Genomic DNA, 22,242 nt, shown 5'->3' with positions numbered 1-22,242 from the left:
AAAAAATATGTAATTATTCCGTTCCATGAATTTGAAAAAAATTTTTTGTTGAATTGTGGATCTCTGTTAAATTAATTACCGAATCTGCACGTAGAATAATTGAAGTACTCGTATACATTATTACAATTGTATCTTTTTGTGGAAATGCAAGAGATTATAACATTTTCAATTAATAATCATAATATTGTAGGACATTAAAGCGATCTCTTGTTAGCGTCAATAATCATTCGCTTGATTTTGACAAATTTGACATTTACCGACTGTAATTAATTTGATTGTATTCTTATGATAATTTAAATTCTCCAATCAGTACATACGTAAAGCGTGCAAATATATCATGAAAATAATATTTTCATTTTACAAACAGTTAAATAAATCTATAAAAATATTTTTTAACCTCTTTAGAGAGAAATAATGAATATATAGAATTTACATGTTTACTTTATTTCAAATTATTGTATATATATATATATATATATATAATCGAATTTAAATTTAAATTTAAATTTTTCAATTAAATTCTTAAAATTACTTTTCCGAAAATACTTGTGTCATGTTTTACATGAAATCTATTACAATACATTTTATAGTGTATAAATACATTTCATTTCTTAATATGTGTGAGTTATATAACATACGTATACATCGGATTAAAAAAAAAATTCCTTCTATATTATTTTCTATTATGCAATTAGTTGGCAAAATTCATTAGCGGATTTGTTAACATCACCGCACGTCTGCATCGGCGCTGACTGTCGCAATAGGACGATCGATGATATTTGACCCTTTCGATGAGTGAATCAACGTTAACTTTCAACACCGATGTGATATCAAACATGTGCACTACATTACATTTACATTTCACTCGCCTCGATACGAGAGAAGCGCGGGTTCTTTTGAATATGAAATACTTGTCATATTCGAGCAAGCCTATTCAACGAATCGATCGATCTTCGAATATCCTGAATTAATTTGTTATTTGTATAAAAAATTCCCTATTATTTGTATAAAATACTATTACGTTGCACATATTAAAAGTGGATTTTTCTGGAATTTTGCAATGAAATATAATCATAAATTTTTCCATTATTTGATAATCAAGAGTACGAAAGAACAATCAAAAGTCTAGAAAATGAAAATCATTGTGAAAATTAAAATTAATGAAGCGAAAATGAAATAAATCTCGATTTTAAAAAGAATTAATGGCATTATATAATATATATATATATTAAAACATTCGCGTGGATAATTTTTTAATAATTATATATTATAATTAATTAATATCATATATATATAACAATAATAATTATTATTATTAAAATAATCTTTTCTTTTTTGTTTAACAAGGTTTTCTCATAAAAATTTTACATTTAAAAATATTACATTTCATAGATGTACAATATAACTACAATAAAATTGAGAGAATAAATAAAAATAATAAATAAAAATTGGACGAAAAATTTCATTTTAAAAAATTTTTATTAAAAGAAAACTGAACAACTCGAATTGGATAAAAAAAATCTATAGAGAAAGGTATAAAAAGAAATTAGAGAAAGAGAGAGAGATCCTGACCTTTCTGTGCACTGAATCAGATATATATTTCCCATTTTAGTGCTTGCAATATAACTCCTACGATACATTGACGGATTATTGTCGATTATTGAACTGTTAGCGCCGGCGCGCGATTACCTAATCCATTGTTAAGCTTCAATTAATGTCACCGAAGATTCGGAACCTCCACAAATCCTCGACGACAATTCTGAAGGGGCGGATAGAGAAGGGAGGGAATCAAGACGAACGTGAGAATTCTATCCGCGAAAATCGGGTCAAGCGATGTCACGGCACACGTGGCAGCGACCCGCGAGGCGGGTATAAATCACCGCAGGCGCAGTTAGAATATTCGATTTATACGAGTAAAAATTTTGTAAATCCCACGCGTGACGATACCGCGATACCGCGATACGTTGCATAATTTACGACGCGCGTCCTCGACGGGGAAACTTTCTTGGGCGACAGCTCTTTTACGATCGCAATCGCGATAGATTCAATTCATGATGAGAGCGAGGAGTGTCTCCGTAAATGCGTCTCTTTACGCGAACGAACAGGACCGAAGTAACTTTACCAACGTGCTCCCCAGCGGAGAGCGCGGTATCAATCATTAGAATCCGAATCGACTGGCTGACGGATTTCCCTTCGGACCTAGAAGAGATGAGGTGACACGACGCGACGCAACGCCACTGATAGAGACACCTTCTCGTCTCTCCTATGCCACCAAGGTCGATCTTGAGGATAGTTCCCTCCCTGACGACCAAGCCTCACAAACTTAACAACAATCTCGCGGCAACCAAACTTACATAATGGAAATTGGATGGGACCAAGTTTACTAGCTTGCGACATAAGTACGCGTAATATAATACGAAGAAGTTTCACCTATGATGAAACGGGATAGGATGATGGTTGCGAGCGAAATTATATCCTGTAAAAGGATGAATATATCGTATTTGTTTTATTCACAATTAATCTATCATGATAAAATTTATTATAACGATACATATTTCTTTATAGAGATATTTATAAGAATTAGATTATATAAAAACACTCAGAATTATTCTAGATTTAAATTATTCTTGTTTATAGCATAGATGAAATTATAATCCGGAAGAAGACTGAAAATCGTTAAGTTAAATGCCTTATTTAATATTGAGATCTTTATTTTCACTACATTTGAAAAACTATATCGTTTTTTGCTCTTATGGTACATATTTTATATATTTAATATATATGTATATATATATAAAATATTTATATACAAACTTATTATCAAATTTATTATAATTAATATATAAATATATATATATATATATATATATATATATTAAATATATATTAAATATTTTTTATTTATAATACGTAGTATTAAATATATTTTATATATTTATTTTTTAACTTAATTACTATTTTATAATTAGGGCTATTCGTTAATTTAGAACCACATTCGCATTTAATACAACTCCTACTATGCAACTTGCTGTGTTATGAAGTTCCTATGAATTTCATATAACTTCTCGGAAAAACAATCTTTCTCTATATACTGCGCAAACACACAAAACCATTATCAGACTATTAAAGCCATTAAAAGTCGTTTTATAGCTTGCTAGCGGTGCAATTTTTTATGCCGCGCAATTACAATGCAATCTGATTCACGATGGTGTTTGTACTTTAAACTTTTGCAGTCAAGAGCCAACACATATTCGAGCCAAAAAACTGTCTATAGAAATATATATTACCTTTTACATTATTCGGTCCAAAACAGCATGTTGCAATATTGTGGAATAGAAAAAGGGAAAAAGAGTAACTTCTATGGCCAACACACGAACGGAATATCCAAAAACATTATGTACTTACAAAGTGCCAAACTTCCTATGAAAGTTCAACAGGATACATGCTTATCCCCATATCTTGAAAGTGTTGGATATATAATATAAGATAGAAATAAAATATATTATAAAAAGGCAAATTTGTAGGAAAACTTCTGCTTTTCCATTCATATCAAGTACTACAGGATAATGCACATAACAGAAACGAATGCGTTTCTTTTCAGAGAAAATATTACAAAGAGAAAAATAGAAAAATAAATTTCTAAAAGGAAAGATAAACTTTATACGATGACAATATCTGAAAAATGCGCGTATAATCCCCAGCGTCATATTTAAGTATGGACGTCGCATATAAACTCATATATACACTTTGAGAGTTTTAAAATATAAAAATAATTCAACATCCCCCCAAGAGATAAATATTATAAAATCCGTTGACATTGATCGAAGAATACAGATAATATTATATTTGATTTTGTTATTTATTACAAATTTTTTATAAAATTTTATTTTATTTATTATTTTATAACATTTTTAAATTTCATAATATATAAATATATTACAAAATTGCAATATTATGAAAACGCAACATATATACACCTATTTATCAAAAAATGTCTAAAATCATAAATAGAATTTCAAGAAAATTAATCTTCATGAAAATAATAATGCTGTTTAGAAAAAGTTTTAATTATAAAATTTTCTATTTACAAGACGTTTCATTATATCTTTCGAGTTGTATACGCGAATCATTTCAACATTTTTATAAATTTATTCATTCATGTACTGACAAGAAAAAAATTACAAGCCGCTAATAAATACGTCAAATAAGAGATAGCGGGCAATTTTGTCATTTTGTCCTTTAATTTTCCCCGTACAAATTTGTCTCGACGCGTTGTGGTCGATGAAATCCCACGTGGAAAGCGTTTCGCGTATGTGAAAAGAGAGAGAGAGAGAGAGAGAAAGAGAAAAAGAGAGGAAAGTTCAATCGACGGCCTCGAGTGCGATGATCATTCGACGTTCACGTGATCATGAACTTCGCGAGCGCAGGGGAAAATAGTGCTTTGTAAGGTGAGGAGGTAATGTGGTACAAAGCAAGCGAACCCTCGGTTCTCTCGCGCGCATTCCTTTATACGTAGTACGTACACACCATTACGACAGCGATTCTTCCCCTCTCCCTCGTCCCTCGTCACCCCTTTCCCGATTCTCGTCTCGTATGGCATCGATCGGCGTGCTACCGCAAAGGCGAAAGCGGAGTTTCCGAATTAATTATACTTGCTCGTTGTGATAACCGACGTTTTCAACAAAAAGGAAGGAAAGGTGCGATCGAAACCGTCCCTTTATCTCACTCGGCAACGATGTACGCCATTACAAGTAATCGATCACGGACGAGCGGGTCACGGGATATTTATGTCCTTACGTTCTCTTATTCTCTCCCTTTCTGTCTCTCTTTGCTTCTCTCTTTTCTATTCTCTTTCAATAAAACGGAATAGACTAATGACAATTTCCTATGAAAGAAAGAGGAAGTTCTCGCTCTCTCTCTTTCTATGTATCTTTTGAATATTAAACTAGAAGTCAACCGAGTAATAATTTAAAATCAATATTCTTTAAGCGCGTATATATAACGTGGAAAATGTGAAAACGCGGGTAAAGAGCGAATTTTACTATCTCCTTATACGAGCTTCTCTAATTCTACGTACAATTTTGTACGATTCCGTGAATTTTCATAATAAAATTCGATCATGAAAACTGCTTCTGAAAGTTTTATCCTTGCATTCGACTTGATTAATAGTTCAATTTTCAAAACCAAATGGTTACGTCGCAGAAAGAAATAACCGTGTATGTAAAATTCGTCTACCTAATAATCTTACGCGAAAGCTAAAATATTCACACAGGTCGGTACTTTATTATTTATTTTATCATTAACGTGCTGAAATATTTTAATTGATTTTCTTTAATTGATTTCCTCTATATCATATAGATTTGCTTTTAATATACATCAAAATGAAATATTTAAAAATACGCTAAATTAAAACGATATTAACTATTAATTACAATTATAGGTATATAAATTATGATACGAGTTGTATTTCATATAATTTGTATTATTGTTATATATTGTTAAAATAACAAGCTTTATATACACAGAAAAAAATAATCAATTGTCAAATCAAAACTTATATACTTAAATTAACGCGTTCATTGTTTTATACGCAACAATTTAAAATCTTAGAAGAATTTAATAATTTTAAATTTCAACAATATTATAGTCTTATTTTAATATTGTAATTGTCAAGAATATATAATTATTTAATTCTATTATTTTAGATTTAAGAAAATTATAATCTTTGATTTAAAAATGTTATTTTCTACCGAACATTGTTTCCTTTCCATTCAAGAAAATTAAATCATAAAAATATATCTTTCTTGATTGAACTATATAAAATGGCTTCATTCGAGCAAGCAATTATTCAAGCAATTATATTTTTCTTTAATTAACGCAATATAATCTCATTTCAAGATTTTCATGTTAAAACTAAAGATATATTCAAAACAAGAATGTCCTTTTTTTCTGTGTATGTATATATCGTGTTATTCTTTATTTATTTATTTACTTAGAAATATTGGCTGGATATTTAGGAGAAAAAACGATGTAGTATCGGCAAAATCTTTGACAAATATATAACAGTCGCAAGCTTGACATGATATAGGAACCGCATTTTCCCGATGCTCATAAAAACGAGGATATGGCTGTTCGCTCTAAAAATCACGCGCGGTGCTTCCATGCATTACAACCCGGTCGTTTTCGAGAATCTCTATGTCCCTAGCGGAAAATTGAAGTTTGTGACTATAGTTCTCTATATATCTCTCCTTTTTTTAAGAGAGAATTGTCCGAAACTGTATACCACGACGATACGTATGATAAGTGAAAGGCCGTAACAGAGAAAATATTGCTCTTCGAAGTTATCGTAGCATCAACTTTACCCTAAAGTGCAATATTGCGCTCACCTCTCAAGGAAGCGGGAAATTTTTCTCGGCATTTTTTAATCGAGAGAGAACTACGCACGCATATTGGACACGAATGAAACAAAAATCGATTGCACGTTATCGCATATTGCGAACAATTTAATCCCTTAGCCTACGTCGTTGAAACTTGCCAAGCGCCCTACTTCAATGAGCGATTACGATCATATTATTTTTTTTAAATCGGTGTAATAAATATATATGAAACGTAATCTTCGAATAATTTTCTAATAATAAATCGTAATTTAATCATTGCAATTAGAATGATTGTAATAGTATAATAATAATAATGATAATAATGTAATAGTATAATAATAATAAAATAATAATAACAATAAAATAATAATAATAATTAAAATAATAATAATAAAATAATAATAATAATAATAATAATAATAATAATAATAATAAAAATGATTATTATTTATGAATTCTTAATATAAATATCTAATAATATTACGGTCGTTCGAATTAACAATATGATCGGGGAAAAATTTTGTCGGCGAAGGACGAAAACGTTTTTGCCTTTTTTCGGAAATAAAAGCCGGACGAAAGATTGAGAAAATGTACGGAGGATGAGGATTTAATTAACGACCACTATTGGACATTATAGAAAAATGATCCTTTCTCTCTGTAATTAATGGATAAGCCTCGGCAGCGAGTTATTTTCATTTTAATCAACTTCTGCCACATTCGAAGGCTTTATTTAGAAATTGATATATACGATGCGAACGAGAAACAAACAATTCTTGGTGCGCAATACGAGACTATGATTTTGAATTAAGCTGATTCAATAATAACATTTTAATATATATTTCTAATTATTACATTTCCTTTATTTAATTCATAATTTTTTATTCCGTACGGATTAACTTTGCAGAAATCTAAAAATAAAAGATGTAATATATTAAGATAAATAAATGTAAAGTTTTTTTCATGAATATATTTCTCGTATTGTTATCGTTTATTTGATGGTCTACGCGATTTCCAAAATACAGTCTGTTCCCTATTGTACGCATATCAACGAGACATGTCGGTCACACAACATTGAACGTGTTAATCATTCCCCTATTCAGGACTACTATAATTGCCTACCGTTTCACACGTATTAAGAGCGGAATTGTATGTCTATTATCTCACGACAATAATAAGGACAATTTGTATGGTTTAAGGTAGCTTCAAAATTATGTAGTTGATTATTATCTATTTAATAAATTATAATATCGCAGCTTTGTAAAAGCTTTTTATCAAAACAAAATGATAAACTGACAATGTCATTGTCATCTTCTCTAAATCATCTCATGTTAAATTGCTTCAGAGTCTTTGGAAGATTTATCAACGAATATTAATTAATCACATGAACCTAATTTATCTTGTCGCTTCTACGCCTCCTGAATAATAATCTTAGAAATACGTTCATGTTTATATACCTATCAGAGTCTTGTCTAACCGGTCTCTTAATGAATGCCGTTAAGCTTCTTATCGATGAAACTATCCTGCTGATACTATTTTCCTCTCCGTATCATTAACGCTAAACCGTAAAAGTATTACGTTCGCTTTTTGCTACGTTCTATGTTTTGCCATATGCGTATATAATCAGTGAAAAAAATAAAATATTCTCTCATTGTTCACTAACTCTCTGCCTTTTATTTAGCGCTGATATTTCGTAGAAGGAACTCCGAAGTTTGATTTCATGTAATTAACAGTAATCGCTTTCTAAAGCTTCAAGTTTACCGATAAATCTTCATGTATGAAACTACATCTCGGTATAAGTACAATTTTCATAAAGTTAGACGCGATAATCAAGCGATCGGGAGGAAGAATAGAATATCGCGAGACTAATCGTGCTAAGTTTCTTTCAACAAGATTTTACGACTAAATAACTAAATTTTCAACAAGAATTTACAACTAAACAACTAAATTTTCTTTAGCATAAAATTCAACAAATAATTGTTATTTTTTTGCTATTATTATCAAATCTAATTTCTATTATTACATATGCAAATAAAAGTAAGAAAATTTCAAATTATGCAATAATCTTTATACACTCTTAATTATTCGTTTGTCAAATAATTTTGTTAATTATTTATACATCTAAAATAAAAATAAAATAAAAATTTAATTTTACTCTAAAAAGATGTAAATTTAGTTTTACTTTAAAAATTATTCGAGATAGTCACGTCAAGTGATTCGCTGTAAATAATATATTCAAAACAGAAATCTACTAATAACTAAGAAATTATGTATTTATTAATACAACAAACATTGGGAAAAGGATGATTAATTAATTTATTTTATTTTATTATTTTATTTTATTTATTGATTATTTTATTTTTATTTTTTATTAGCTACATAATAAAAACGATCGCGGTCCAATTATCACATCTCGGTAGCATTTCTTTTGCAAGAGACTGTAATAAGTAAAGAGACCAATTATCTCCTGCATATATTCATAAACTAACGTAATACATACATACTAATGCAAGGTTACAAAAACAGAATAGCTTTAATACCGTCTATTATTTGTATGTAACAAAAGAACAATGGTGCATCTTGTGCGAAATATATATTTCTGCTAAATATACCTGTTTATTCCGGATTTTGTGTAAAAAACGGCAACATTAGATAAACGCCAAGTAAAGTAAAGAACGTCCTTGCTATGTTAAGCTAGCAATTTTCATATATATTTATATACGTAACAAGATACATGTATGTATATTGTTTCGAATAACATCAGAATTCAAGATAAGGGAGACACACGAGAAATACATAGTTGAAGATGACATTTATAAGCAGAAAGGAATCCTGATGGTTTATCGGATGGGATTTTTATGACGTGCCTTAGAAGACGACTACGTGTAAGGAGAGAAGAAGTGCTGTGACGAGAGGAGAACGCATTTCTCGCTATTCTTCTATCGAATTCTTAAGCGGCTCGATAGAGATCACGCTCATGAGAACGAGCAGAATAAAAGTTTCACCGCGATGCCGTGTTTTCTTGTCGTGTGACGGCGCATGCACCGGAAATAAACTTCGCCATCCCTCGAAAACCTTTTCCGCTACTCTGTGCACACATGCATATATTCGCTCTACGAATTCTATGCGCTCTGCGTCGGCAAGTATGTGTGTATTCCGAGGAATTTATCAAGAACGACGCAGGCCGCCTGAGGCAGTATTGTAACAAAAGGATACAACAACAAGACTTAATAAATGCTTATCCGCGATCCTCCCACATTCTATAGGAGCTTGGCATGCGAGGCGCTTAATTACCTCATGAGTAAACGGATTGATTATATTATTATTATAATGAGAGCTTTTGAAATCCAACACGCAGAGACAACTGCGTGATTCCATAATTTTCGAATACACATTTTCGACGTATCTGTAAATGCAAAGTTACGTTCGGAAGTTATTTTAGTTATTTTTCGTATAGCAAAATTTATGCGAGGCCGCAAAACAACGGGAAATATTTCTTTATATCGGTATTCCTGACAAGCGAGCTTGAGCACTTGATTCGGTGCACATCGAGCACGTCACATTTTAAGAAAGACGTCTGCAGTGTAATAGAAGTGAAATTTCCTGTTCCTTACGAAACGACGAAGTCGCAAAGAAAAGAATTGGAGAGACGGGAGGGAAAAAGCATCAAACCGTTTCTCTGCATTGAACGTAAATAGAGATAGATTCGGCCGATATATTTTCAAGCGCGCGCGAAAGAGAGGAAGAGCGACAGAAAAATATGGAACGAATGGTCTGGTATAGGAATACGCGAGGAAGGGAGGACCAACGCATTTTTCTCACAAGGTCAATACGAGTGAAGGTTGAAAGAGGGCACGTTTTCGGTCAATTAACTCCCTCCGGGATTGTCGGGCCGTAACACGCTCGTATCCATGTTCGCGACGGATCGATACTTTTTAAACACGCGATACAATCTTCCCGCATTTCCCTCTCCTCCCCTCCCCCCTTCCCCGACCGTTTAATTATTAGACACTGTGTCACGAGAGTAGCCGGGTCATGAAAAAACGGGAGGTCGACTTTAAGCAAATCCGTTGAAAGGAAAGGGAAAATCTGTAGGAAAAGAAACTAGCCATGCGACAACTTTATTATCTCGCGGTGACGCAAAGCGCCACTTTCGCGGAGGAGAGCTCCATAATTATTCTTAATTACGTCAGTGTGGAATGCATCGTATGTGTGTGTGCGCGTACTCGGAAATTGCCTTTCGAGCCCTTCAAAGGGCTTTAGATAGCTCGACTGCTCGTATCGCGTTTTTCGCATCGAATTTCGCGAGACCAAAATCCAATTTTGAAAAATAAAAATATCGGAGCGATATTAAATAGTATTAATATCGGTAGAAACGGAAAGAGAAAAAGAGAGAGGAGAAATTTTACAACTAGCAATTTTATTTTTCACTTTACACACCAAAACAGAAATATAGAACCGAAACAGTAATGAAGGAAAAAAAAACGAGATTCTTCGTGTGAAAATAAACCAAAAGTGCCGGGTAGATTTTTCTTTGTACTTTTTCTGTTTCACTGCTTCTATTTTTCCTCAACTTTTATAACTTGTTTGTAACGTACCATCCATAAATCTGTGAATACACTGGCGGAAAACGACCTCTAATTTCATGTTTCGAGAGACTCTTTCCGTAGAATGCTATATCTTCTCCAACACGCTTCCCAATGCAGAATTAAGCGCGCGTTTTATTCAACGGCTTTTTTTATTATTATGTCTCTCTTGAACTAATTTAATACATCAGTTATTTCCAGATTATAATTATATATATATATAATTTTTTAATTCGATAATTTTTTAATTATATTTTTTTTATTCGAATATTTAACGTTAATCTTATCGAGCGTTTATTAAAATCGAAGGAAAGTGTGAATTACTTTAATTATAGATTTTTAGTATAAATATTACAGATTCGCCTTCGTTGAAGAACGTGATATCAAATGTATTCTGTAACGAGATATCAAAGAATACGTAACCGCCGTACATAATTAAATTAAAAGAGAGGGAAAAAAATATACATAAAAATATCCCGGAAAAATATGCGAGATAAAAAATCGATAGCAGATACGTCCACATCGAATAAATTTTTAGCATGGGAATTGTTCGGGATGATGAAGCCGCGCTCGGGAACTTTTCTCATTTTCGTCAACACCCACGAACTTGTGCTGGAGCCGAACGATTGAAGGATACTCCGAATACGCGATTCGACTCGTCACTATGAAGTATTCAGCGCGACGTGAACGTACTTGAAGGATGATTGGCTCTCTGATCAAAGATTTCTAAAGAGACGCAAGTACGTGTTTCATGTCGATCGATCGAACAATGATTTAAATGAAACAGATCCAATGTGACAAAACATTAGTGAGAATATCGTTTTGACAAATTTAAATGGAGCATGAAAATGACGGATATGAATCGATTCAAATTATTAAAAAATGTTTATTTTTAGGACAAATCTGTGTGATTAAGTATAATTAATAAATATTCGTTCCTCTCAAGATACGCATCAGAAAGTTTATAACCATTTTGTTATACGCGACGTGAACATGACAGCATCATTAATTTATTTTGATGCGAAATCTGCCTGATAAAATTACCGAGGCGCCTATATTTTACGAATAAATTTCGTCCGGTAAAATTGTCATTTTTCAAGATTGGAACTTTTTTCGAGGAAGGGAGCAAGTCCTGATTGATATCGCATTAATATAGTCATAATTATCGAATATCATGGAATTATGGTCGATTAATAAGTTGTTAAAGCCCTAAATCTCTTCAATAATATGAAGTGAACCGCGCTAATTGAATATTAAACTAATGCGAAAAACCAAATTACATCAAAGAAAAGTGAAAATTTAAATTATTATACAATTAAAAAATTAAAAAGAAATTATATAATTATACAATATATTTACATCGCAATTCGTATCTTGTATTAATTTTTATTCAGAGAAACAAGAGCGCAAATTCGAAAGTGTTTGTGGTAAAATCAAGAGGAAAATTTTGCTATTGCATAAAACAGATTTGTATCGGATTTCTATTGTTGAAATGAACATAATGAAATACACAGAGATTGATCGGATTTTCGATTTAAAGTCCGTTTAGTCATAATCAATCAAATATCAAATTATTCCAGATGGAGTTAAAAATCACATTTGGCACACACATACACACAAATAAAACGTCAAATTCGAGCTCGACTCAGATCTTTTTCAATGTTTTCAATGTCAGTTTGCTTTCAAAAGAACACAAATTAATCCCCGGGTGAATAACGTCCGCGATTGTTGTATATAGAGACGTATAGTAATTAACGAAGCATGTCCATTCCATTTTGTTTATTGCCGGAGTATCGAATGCACACCGTGTTAGCCCATTGCAATTCTCAATATAATGGATCGACACACTGGGAATGCCTTGAACGAGAAATCGACGACAAATAGATCGAGAGAGCCCGTCCAAGCGTTGCGGACTTTGATGTCACGCACAGTTTGAAGTTCAAACAAGTGAGCATGGATAACGTTTACACGTAATTAATCCATTAAAGCCGGCTGTGTATCGTACGGGATCCCATTTAAATTCTACGGCAACGTAAACATTGTGATGTATCTCCGAGCCGATGATTATCCTTAAAAATATCATTCGGAAATTACAACAATTTAATTGCATACAGTTTATTCTCTCTTTCTCGCTCTTACTCGCTTTTCACATTATATTTTGAACAAACGCATTTCCGCAGCGCAGTTTCACCTCGAATGAATTTGATAACAGTTTAACCTTTGACTTTTTACCGATCTTTTATCATTTAATGTGACTCGTCGAGTTACATTCTACATAAAATTTGAAAATCAATCGTTAATTCTCGAGAGACACATACATATCTTTTCCTGCAGAGAGAAGAGAGAGAGTACATAAATATAAAATTACCGAAATTGCAAGATTTATAAAAATAATCTGATGACAAATCTTTATTATTTTGAAAGAAAGAAAAAAAATATTTCTAAATGCATATATTAATGTATATATATTTACAAAACTTATATATATTTATATAATATTTGTTTAAATTGACAAAATCGATTTGAAAATACGTGTTTGAGAAATAAAGCAATATAGCATGTAAATGCATATTATCGAGTTTCCGTTGTGAATTATTTGGTCAGTATACTTTTATTAGCTTCATCGATTGTAAAGTCATACACGCTAGTGACCGATTAGAATAAAATACTGTCGACAGAAGCAAACTATCATTATTTAGAGAATTATGGCATTTTTATTACATCGCAAATTTCGCGACACGCTCTTCTACCATAACTCCGATACTTTAATTTTATGCCTCTTTACTTTTAATCATTCTTGATTTCAGATACTTTACAATCCTGTAAATCCTTTTTAATGTTAACTATTTTAACGTCACGAAATAAACGAGCTCGTTATTTTCCCTGTAAAGTTAAAAAAAAATATGTCCATATTTTAATTTTTTAATATTTTTACATCTAATGAAAATTAATAATTTTATGTTTAATATTTTTATAATTTGGGGAAAATTTCATGATAATTAAACATAAAAATATAAAAATCATCATTTTCTGTATTAATCAGGGCAAACAAGTCTGTTGATTTCATGAGGAAATATATTATTGAAATTGAATGTAACTATCGCAATTGAATGTAATCACATTGATGCTGACTTGAGATTCGACATTAACAACTTCAAAAAACTTTGTCAAGAGACACAAAATACCCTTCAGGATCGTTCCGTTCGAAATTTCGTTTTCTCGTAAGCGACGACAGTTTTCCAACCGACCTCCTTTCTAATTTATTGACCTGCCCCAATGGCGAACACCGTCCACACATTTTCGGACCAACCACGTCTCATCCGATAGATAGAATTGCGGCAATTGCGACATGACTGTAGCTCGATTCCCTTGCGACAATTATAAAAGGATGATGCAATAATCAAGAGAATACGATCGCGATAACAATATTAAACACTTCCTCGTTCAAATCAATTTTATAAACCTGAAGATCTTACACGATCGGAAATGAATCAATAGATATAAAAGCCTTGAAAATAAGTACAATACATGACGCCCTTTTCTCATGAAAATGTATGACCCTAGTTTGAAATAATCCGAAAATATAAAATGTACAAGATGATAAATAATTGAAAAATAAGATATAATTTAAATATTTTAAGCAATAAATTATTTACATATAACATACAATCAAATTATATAAATTTATACATACGTGGACGAAATAACATGGACAAGAGGAAAGTTTAAAATTACTTGGCAATATAGAGCAAAGGACATTCCTACGTCAGGTTACATCATTTGTCGTTTAAAGCACAGAAATGGGATCTCTGTTACCAGTCTATGTGACTACGTCTCCGAGTTAACTCTAGCATCAGTATATGGAACGAAATATTTCTCATGAATATTGCATAATCGCTATGTTCACCTAGTCGATCTAAGCTTGCAGTTTTGAATTACAATTTCCTCCATTCGAATCCTCAAGTTTTATTTGGCGAAGATTGAAATAAAAAAAGCCCTAAATTATTATCACAATAATTTTATGATATTTTATGATACAATAATTTATAATTACTATTTCAATAATTTTATGATATAATATTTTATAATTACAATAATCCCAATAATTTCACGATATGAAACTTTATACGATATATCTAATAAAGTGTGCAGGTTAATATTAATGAAAAAAGTTTGGTTTTTCTAATCTATTTGTAAACTTAATCTGCCGAGAGACTTTTTAGTTTTCCAATATATTACACAAACCCTTTTAGAAACTTCCGATATTATTACAGGTCCCTTCAGCAAAGATTACGTATATTTCTGTCGCAAAAAGATGGATTCAATTTCCTGGAAAAATACACCTTCATCATTAATTTTATTTATCTTTTTCATATTTAACGTGCCTGCATAAAATGTGTGTTAAAACGTAGAAAAATCAGTAAAAAATTTCTTATTCTTTGAAATTAACATCTTCCAAATGAGAAGATTTAACTGAAGTTTAATTACAAAGTGACAAAGAAGATGATTCTTGACGAAACAATTGAATATAATATTCCTTTTCAGTTGATTTGAGGCTAATTTTCCGTACTTTACTTTAAAAAAACTTTCAGCTGGGTCTTAATTGCCAAGATATTCGATGTTGAACTTTTGAAACTTGCAACAACTAACGACCTTCATTAATGAAAAGTCGACTTGAAACTTGAAGAACATGATCATACTATTAATTCCAACATTTTACAACACTCCATTTTCTCTATAATATAATGGAATAAAATATTTCAATATACGGATGCATACGCTACGGTATATAAAATATTGCAATGAATAGTCGATAAAATCTACAGTTTCAGTTTTGCTTATATCTATTAAATCCTGTCGTCGGTAATATTACCTGTAAAATCTCACAGTAATACTTTCTGTCAACCAACGGCTAGTGTAAAATAAATATAGAGATCTCTGTGGGAAAAGATAGGCACATCGAATGGAAATGTCAGCGAATGCAGCCAAAGCCGACGCTGAGATCTTATCCGAACGACAGATGGATACAAACCGAAAGCCCGAGAAAATGAAAATACAAGCGAACAAAGAGAATCCGTCCGTTAGAATATTATAACACTTTTGAAACTACCAAGTTTCAAATTTAGCCTGGTTTTATCTCTGGTGGGATACGTTGCCTGATATCAATTATATCGAAAGACCACTTAACAAATTGCAGGAACGCAAATTATGCGAAGTCTCTGGAAAATGATGAACTTTAAACGCAATATATTTATTACCAACCACGTGTTTCCACTATTTCCAGCAATCATTAATATCAGCTTAATATCGCATTATATTTTCGTAACCGGATGTATGAAAAAATGCTCTACGAGAAAAGAAGAGAGAGAATAATTTATCCCTAGAATATTTCGCAATAAAGAGCCATAAAAATAGGAAAAATAACATAAAATGTTGCATCTTTATATCACATCTGGATCAATAAATATCTGGTTTACGAGACAATATAAATTCCACTGTACATTGTTTGTTCAAGATACACTTGAGTTCTTATATTCAATTTGTGTAACAAGTATCCTTTGAAACTTAAAAATTATTATTAATCTTATAAATTGTTAAAATTATTGCTAAAATTATTACTACTCTCTCATTAAACATATAATATTTTTTAAAGTAACGAAAGTATCATCAATCTACTCTCTATCGTTAAATAATTTTTTTTTTTTAAAGAAATAACTTTACTCGTAACAAGAGATGAGTCTTGTAACGTGAAAAACCTAGAGCAAAATATTTCAACAGTGCTATATATTTGACACGAACAGAACCTGGTAGATTTAATTGAAATTTCCGTGGTTTGTGTGGCCGTGGACCATATTCCGCAAAATTTACCTTTAGTAATATATATTACAAGTAATTTATTAACCTTTAGTAATATATTATGCAGCGACGACATAAAAGAGACGCATAGTTCTGCGTTTGCAGTACAAATGACGGTAATATTGTTTATAATTGCAGCAATTCACTCGTTCTAACGCATTATGTACACTCGCGATGAACAACGCGTAATGACACACGGGAGTTAAAGATCGTACCCGTTCAATGGCACCGCAATATGTCGGTCACGCGAATGCAAATCGATTCTTAAAATTCTCCGTTATTTCCCGAGAGAGCATATTTTACGATGTAACAACGAACGAAACGCACAGTAACGTCGCGTACCGTTTTATAACTAGATTTTCGCGAAAGTCGAGAGAATGCTTATTTCATGCGACTAGCATTCCGCATGAAAAATTACGAATCTACACGATACAGCCGTGGCACGTATACAGTTATCGAAAAGAATGCACATAAACATAACTATACTTTTTCCATATACATTGCGCGGATACATTTCTTCTTATCAAAGAATTACTATTTAATCCTTTAGCTGAATTATTCCACAAGAAAAACGTTGTTGGGTATGTTAAATTATTTTAAATCGCTCAATTATGAAATTTGCATTACAAGATTGTGAAATTTACATTAGAAAATGAATAAAAAATTAGGCATATGCGTTAGAGAAATGAGACGCTATTATTATGTGATTTATTCATGTTTAATCTTTTATCGCGTCATACATCACTTCGGACGTACGTGCTAATATCGAATTTCCTGTGTCAACAAGTGGAACGAGCTAACATTGGTCAGACGATAACATTATACATTGTACTTAAGACGTTCATTTTTACAGCTAATCAATCAAAGTCGATATTTGTCTTAAAATATTTGTACATTCTAACATTTGATACGCAAGATGTTGGTGAGAAATAAACAGAATGGATCAGTAAAATCACACGCATTTCGGAAAATTTATTTTCCTCGTTTTTATAGGTATATCAAAATGTTTTAAATTTCCATCGAATGACTTTGATCTCAATATATATATGTATATACAGATGTTTTTCTTGGCACCTTGAAGATAAACAAAGTCGAAAATATGTATATTAGATTTTTAAAGATTAATCTCCACACTACGTGATCCATATTTTTTAAAATAAATAAATAAAAAAAAATATATATATATAAATTATGCGTTATAGGAACAGAAAAGAGAAATAAACATTTTAAAAATTTTATTTTAATATATGTGTAGACTTATACACTCCTGGACAAAATTAACGCATAATTTTTTTTTCACTTTTTCTATAAAAGTTGATATTTAAATTTTAACGAAAAATTTTAAAGAAAAAGTGAAAAAAAAATTATGCGTTAAAATTTTGTCCAGGAGTATATATATATATATATATATATATATATATATATATATATATGTATATTGCTATGAAAAATTATTAAGAATATTTCCAGAATTAACCCCTTAAAGATACTTCTAAAAAAATAAAGAAATCACGTCAAATTAATATCGAGTAAAAAGAGAGAATCTCATATTATTCCATTATCATTTAATTTCACATTTACGCTACATTCCACCCAACGCTATTCGACAGAAACGTCATCATCCGACCAATTGGCGTCTCTGTTCTCGTTGAATATTTTAGGTAGATCGCTCAGTAATCCCGAATTAACTTGCAGCTCTGCATAATACATCCAATACCGCGGCTCTCCCCCGCGGGGGTTTAAGTTAGGGGAAGCGCGACGCCGATGGAAATAAAACGCGATGGGGCCAAAATTCGAGCGGTTATTCATAGGTGACCTGTTCTACTCGCCAGAATCGTCCGATATCGGAGTCGTAACCTTGACCGTTTCCCTTAATATAATGTATCATCCGCGCTTGCGTGCGTGATTGATGAACCCCCGCGTAATCAAATTTTTCCCACGCGCGCCAACTTTCCTCCCCCTGCGAACGTTAACGAAAGAATTCGCGTAGGAGACGTAACGTGTGCAATCATCGAGATAAACAAGAGTTGTATCGATCTAACGCGAGAGTTGGCGAGATAATATTTTCTGCTCAAATTCCTGTCCCTAAAATATATACTCGCCTGTGTTTTCCGGCTTATTGATCAGTTTCGCCACAAACTTTCACCCACTTTGCTTAAAAGGTTCTTCGATAATATAATCATTAGGAGAGTAGCGACGGTCGCAACAAACGTTGTAAACAATGTCGTTGTCCTCTCCTACGAATAATAATTTGCACATTTCTCAATATTTATGCATGTGTATTCGAACCGTGAAATAACCTATTTCTTTATTTTCTATATAATTAACTCACATGTACAAAATTTAATTTAATAGAAATATAATTTAATTTTATAGAAATATAATTTAATTATACAAATATATATCCATATCTACAATATATTCATATATTTATCTCATGCATGTACTATTTATAAGATCTATATATTACAGGAAATTTTACTTCTTACAGACTGCTGATAAATATACTAGCACCTGCTATTTAAATATTTATACATCCGTGTTCACCTAAGAAAGAGGCAGATATCCCGTTTTTCTATTTTTATTTTTGGCACCCTCATGCCGTAATGACATGCGAAAGGTTGAGTAAGGGCTGGTAAAAAAAAAGGTATAGGCGATTAAGTAATTGCCGCAATCTCGCGAGGTATTTAAATCCCACCATTACACTTGCACCGTTAAAATTACGTCGGTACACGCATAATTAATTTTTTCTTTTACCCGCATTTGGCGACGAAGTAACAAACCTGCCGGTTTGTCCTGCTCGATAAAAATTATACTACATCATAATTCCATATCCGTCACATGACGATTCAACAACCCTATAGTAGACTCGTATCACCCACTTTCCTCGAGGCACAAGGTCTCTCGTTATACCCTATGTCGATTACAACATTTATAGCCGTTCGATTACGCTGTTCCATCTAACCAGTTATCCGGTCTATTATGTCGCTCTCGATATAATGTCGAACGCAATGTACATAATAAGTGTGCTTTGACATAAAACTAGTTATCTAATTAAACTGCCCTTCCCCTCGATATACCCATGAAAATTAGTCAAATTACTACATCGCAGGCTAATAATAATAATCGAATAATATGAGGATATGTGTAACAGATTATAACGTTTTAATCGATTATTATTACGAACTAAAATGTCGTAACATCATTTTCATTCCTCGCAAAAGTATAGAAAATAAATATGATAAGATCGCGATATAAAGAGTCGCTAGCTACGTAAAAACAATTTCGATAGAAAATTCGTCGATACAACCCTTCACGCGCACCTCGATCGAGCGAAAACGAATTACCGCTTTCCGATAACGCGCGTATATATGACATATACGGCAAAATACGAACCGGAAGGACTTCCGTCAAAACTCGTTAATTCGAACGACCCACCGAACGGAAGGGATGGAGAAAATTGCGTTATCCCGTAGAAGGGTAATTTCCATCTCCCTTGCTCCCTTATTGAAAGGCAGCCTCAAGATGAACGTACTTATCGCAGCGGGTGATAAATTGTATTTAATACCGGAATGTCTGGTTTATACGTAACAATGACGTCGAGAATTTTCTTTTGAAAATTGGACGTTCGTTTAGTTACGTGGCATTAATATTATGGTTCTTTGTTAAAGCTTTCTTATCGCGGCCGCTCACGATAAATTACAAAGACCTCCGAAAAGACGGAGGGAAGACATTAAGACCGTGTCATTGGAACACGAGAGCACGATAAATAATTCAACGAGGTAAATAAACTTTTAGCGCGTATTTCAAGAAAAAGAAGAACGAAAGAGGGAGTGAGAAGAGGAGGAAATTCGCCTCGAGAATCTCGATGTGCGATGCATTCCGGTATGCGCACTTATACCAGCTGCGACCGAGAGAGCATATTGATTGTATTTCCGGACTGTCAACGTCTTATAACTCAGATATGCTCGCTATTGTTGGAATTAGTAAATCAATAGGCAACACAGGTAGCTGTATTAGTCGTGTGTACAATGCTTAGAGAGTAATTCCGGACACAATGATATAAAACGGATTATATATTATCGATTTATTTCGCTGGACAAAACTCATTTTCAAAGATAAAAGACTGTAAGATTTGTAAAAGCAGATAGAGACAACGATACATTTTAAGGATTTTAGATTTAATACCGATAAGAAATAAAAATACTGGTGCAAGAAAAATCCTTCGATAAATTTCAATTGTGCTGAAGTCGATTTTGGATTTCGCGATGAACAAATCTCTTTTGCCGCGATACTTATCTTTGCGGGATGATTTGTACCGGATGAAATTCTCCGCAAAAATGTGTCGCACGACTTTCAAGCGATTCGGACATCGCAAATGCCGGAGGGTAAAGTTAAGGTCGCGAAATCACTGACGCGTGCGTTGATGCAACGAGATGAAGTTGTAACAGATGTGTCTGTTCGATTTCGCGCGTGTAACGTGACAAATACACAGTGTGGATTCGCCAGAGAAATATTTTACCGGTATATTGGAAGTTACAGTTCGGAGTTTCGTTCCACCTTAAGAGCTCTTAACATGAAACCCCGCGGCCCTTCCTCCGGCTACACGACTGCTCGTGCGTTTGCGAGAAGCAAGAAAGGAGAATCAGTCATGAAACACCGCATCGTATATATATCATACAGATTCCTCTGAAGAGAGAGTAAATATTCAACGCAGTTTCTCATGTCTCTATGAATTTCTCGTGTCTATATGAATTTAGCTATGTTATACAATGGTCGTTTTTATGAGAGAAACAGAAATAATGTATGTAATATTAATGAGAAAAATTTTCGAGATTTTCGAGTAAAGAGATAAATCATCTGATATGCAGAATTTTTCAGTAAAGAGATAAGTCACTTGATATGCGGGTTTTTTGCTTTTTATATTCCTTGCTACTGTGTGTACTCAAAAGATATTATTTTTATAAAGTGGCAAATATATCTGAGCTGAGATAAATTTTTCATTTGCGTTATTTCGTTTACAAGATTGAACATTAGAACAAATATACTCATACAAATCACTATCGTATTTGGTTGGCCCTTAAACATTTTCTCCTTTATTGAGGAGTGTTTAAGATTAATAGTACCAGTACCAAAGTGGAGTTATACCTGCAGTTTCCAGTCGTAAAGTCGAGTTGACCAAGCCATGAAACTACTTTTACGACAAGAGACTAACAAACATCTAAGCCATTAAAGACTGCAAAAGTGTAATAGAAAATATACATGTAAAACTAGTTTACAATCTTTCTTTACTTTTCTCGTTTATCTCATATATTTTCTTTCTTTTCTTTTATCTTTTATATCGCATAAATTACGTAATGATAAGTTACTCGCGAGGAAAGAGATGAAACAAAAATTTATTTTTACGTAATACATGCGCTCCGAGA

At 32.3% G+C, this 22,242-nt stretch overlaps 1 protein-coding gene across 1 annotated transcript in view; it reads right to left on the bottom strand.

Moving 5' to 3' along the window:
- Positions 1-22,242, bottom strand: part of Syt7 (Synaptotagmin 7) — a 148,696-nt gene that overhangs the window by 118,966 nt on the left and 7,488 nt on the right. The window lies entirely within an intron of this gene.

Source organism: Camponotus vicinus, unplaced genomic scaffold (genome assembly GCF_025532165.1).
Source record: "Camponotus vicinus isolate PSW18456_S1 unplaced genomic scaffold, iyCamVici1.0 SCAF_11, whole genome shotgun sequence".
Taxonomy (NCBI): Eukaryota; Metazoa; Arthropoda; class Insecta; order Hymenoptera; family Formicidae; genus Camponotus; species Camponotus vicinus.
Note: the sequence above shows the minus strand (reverse complement) of the source record. Positions and strands in the feature narration are given on the sequence as shown.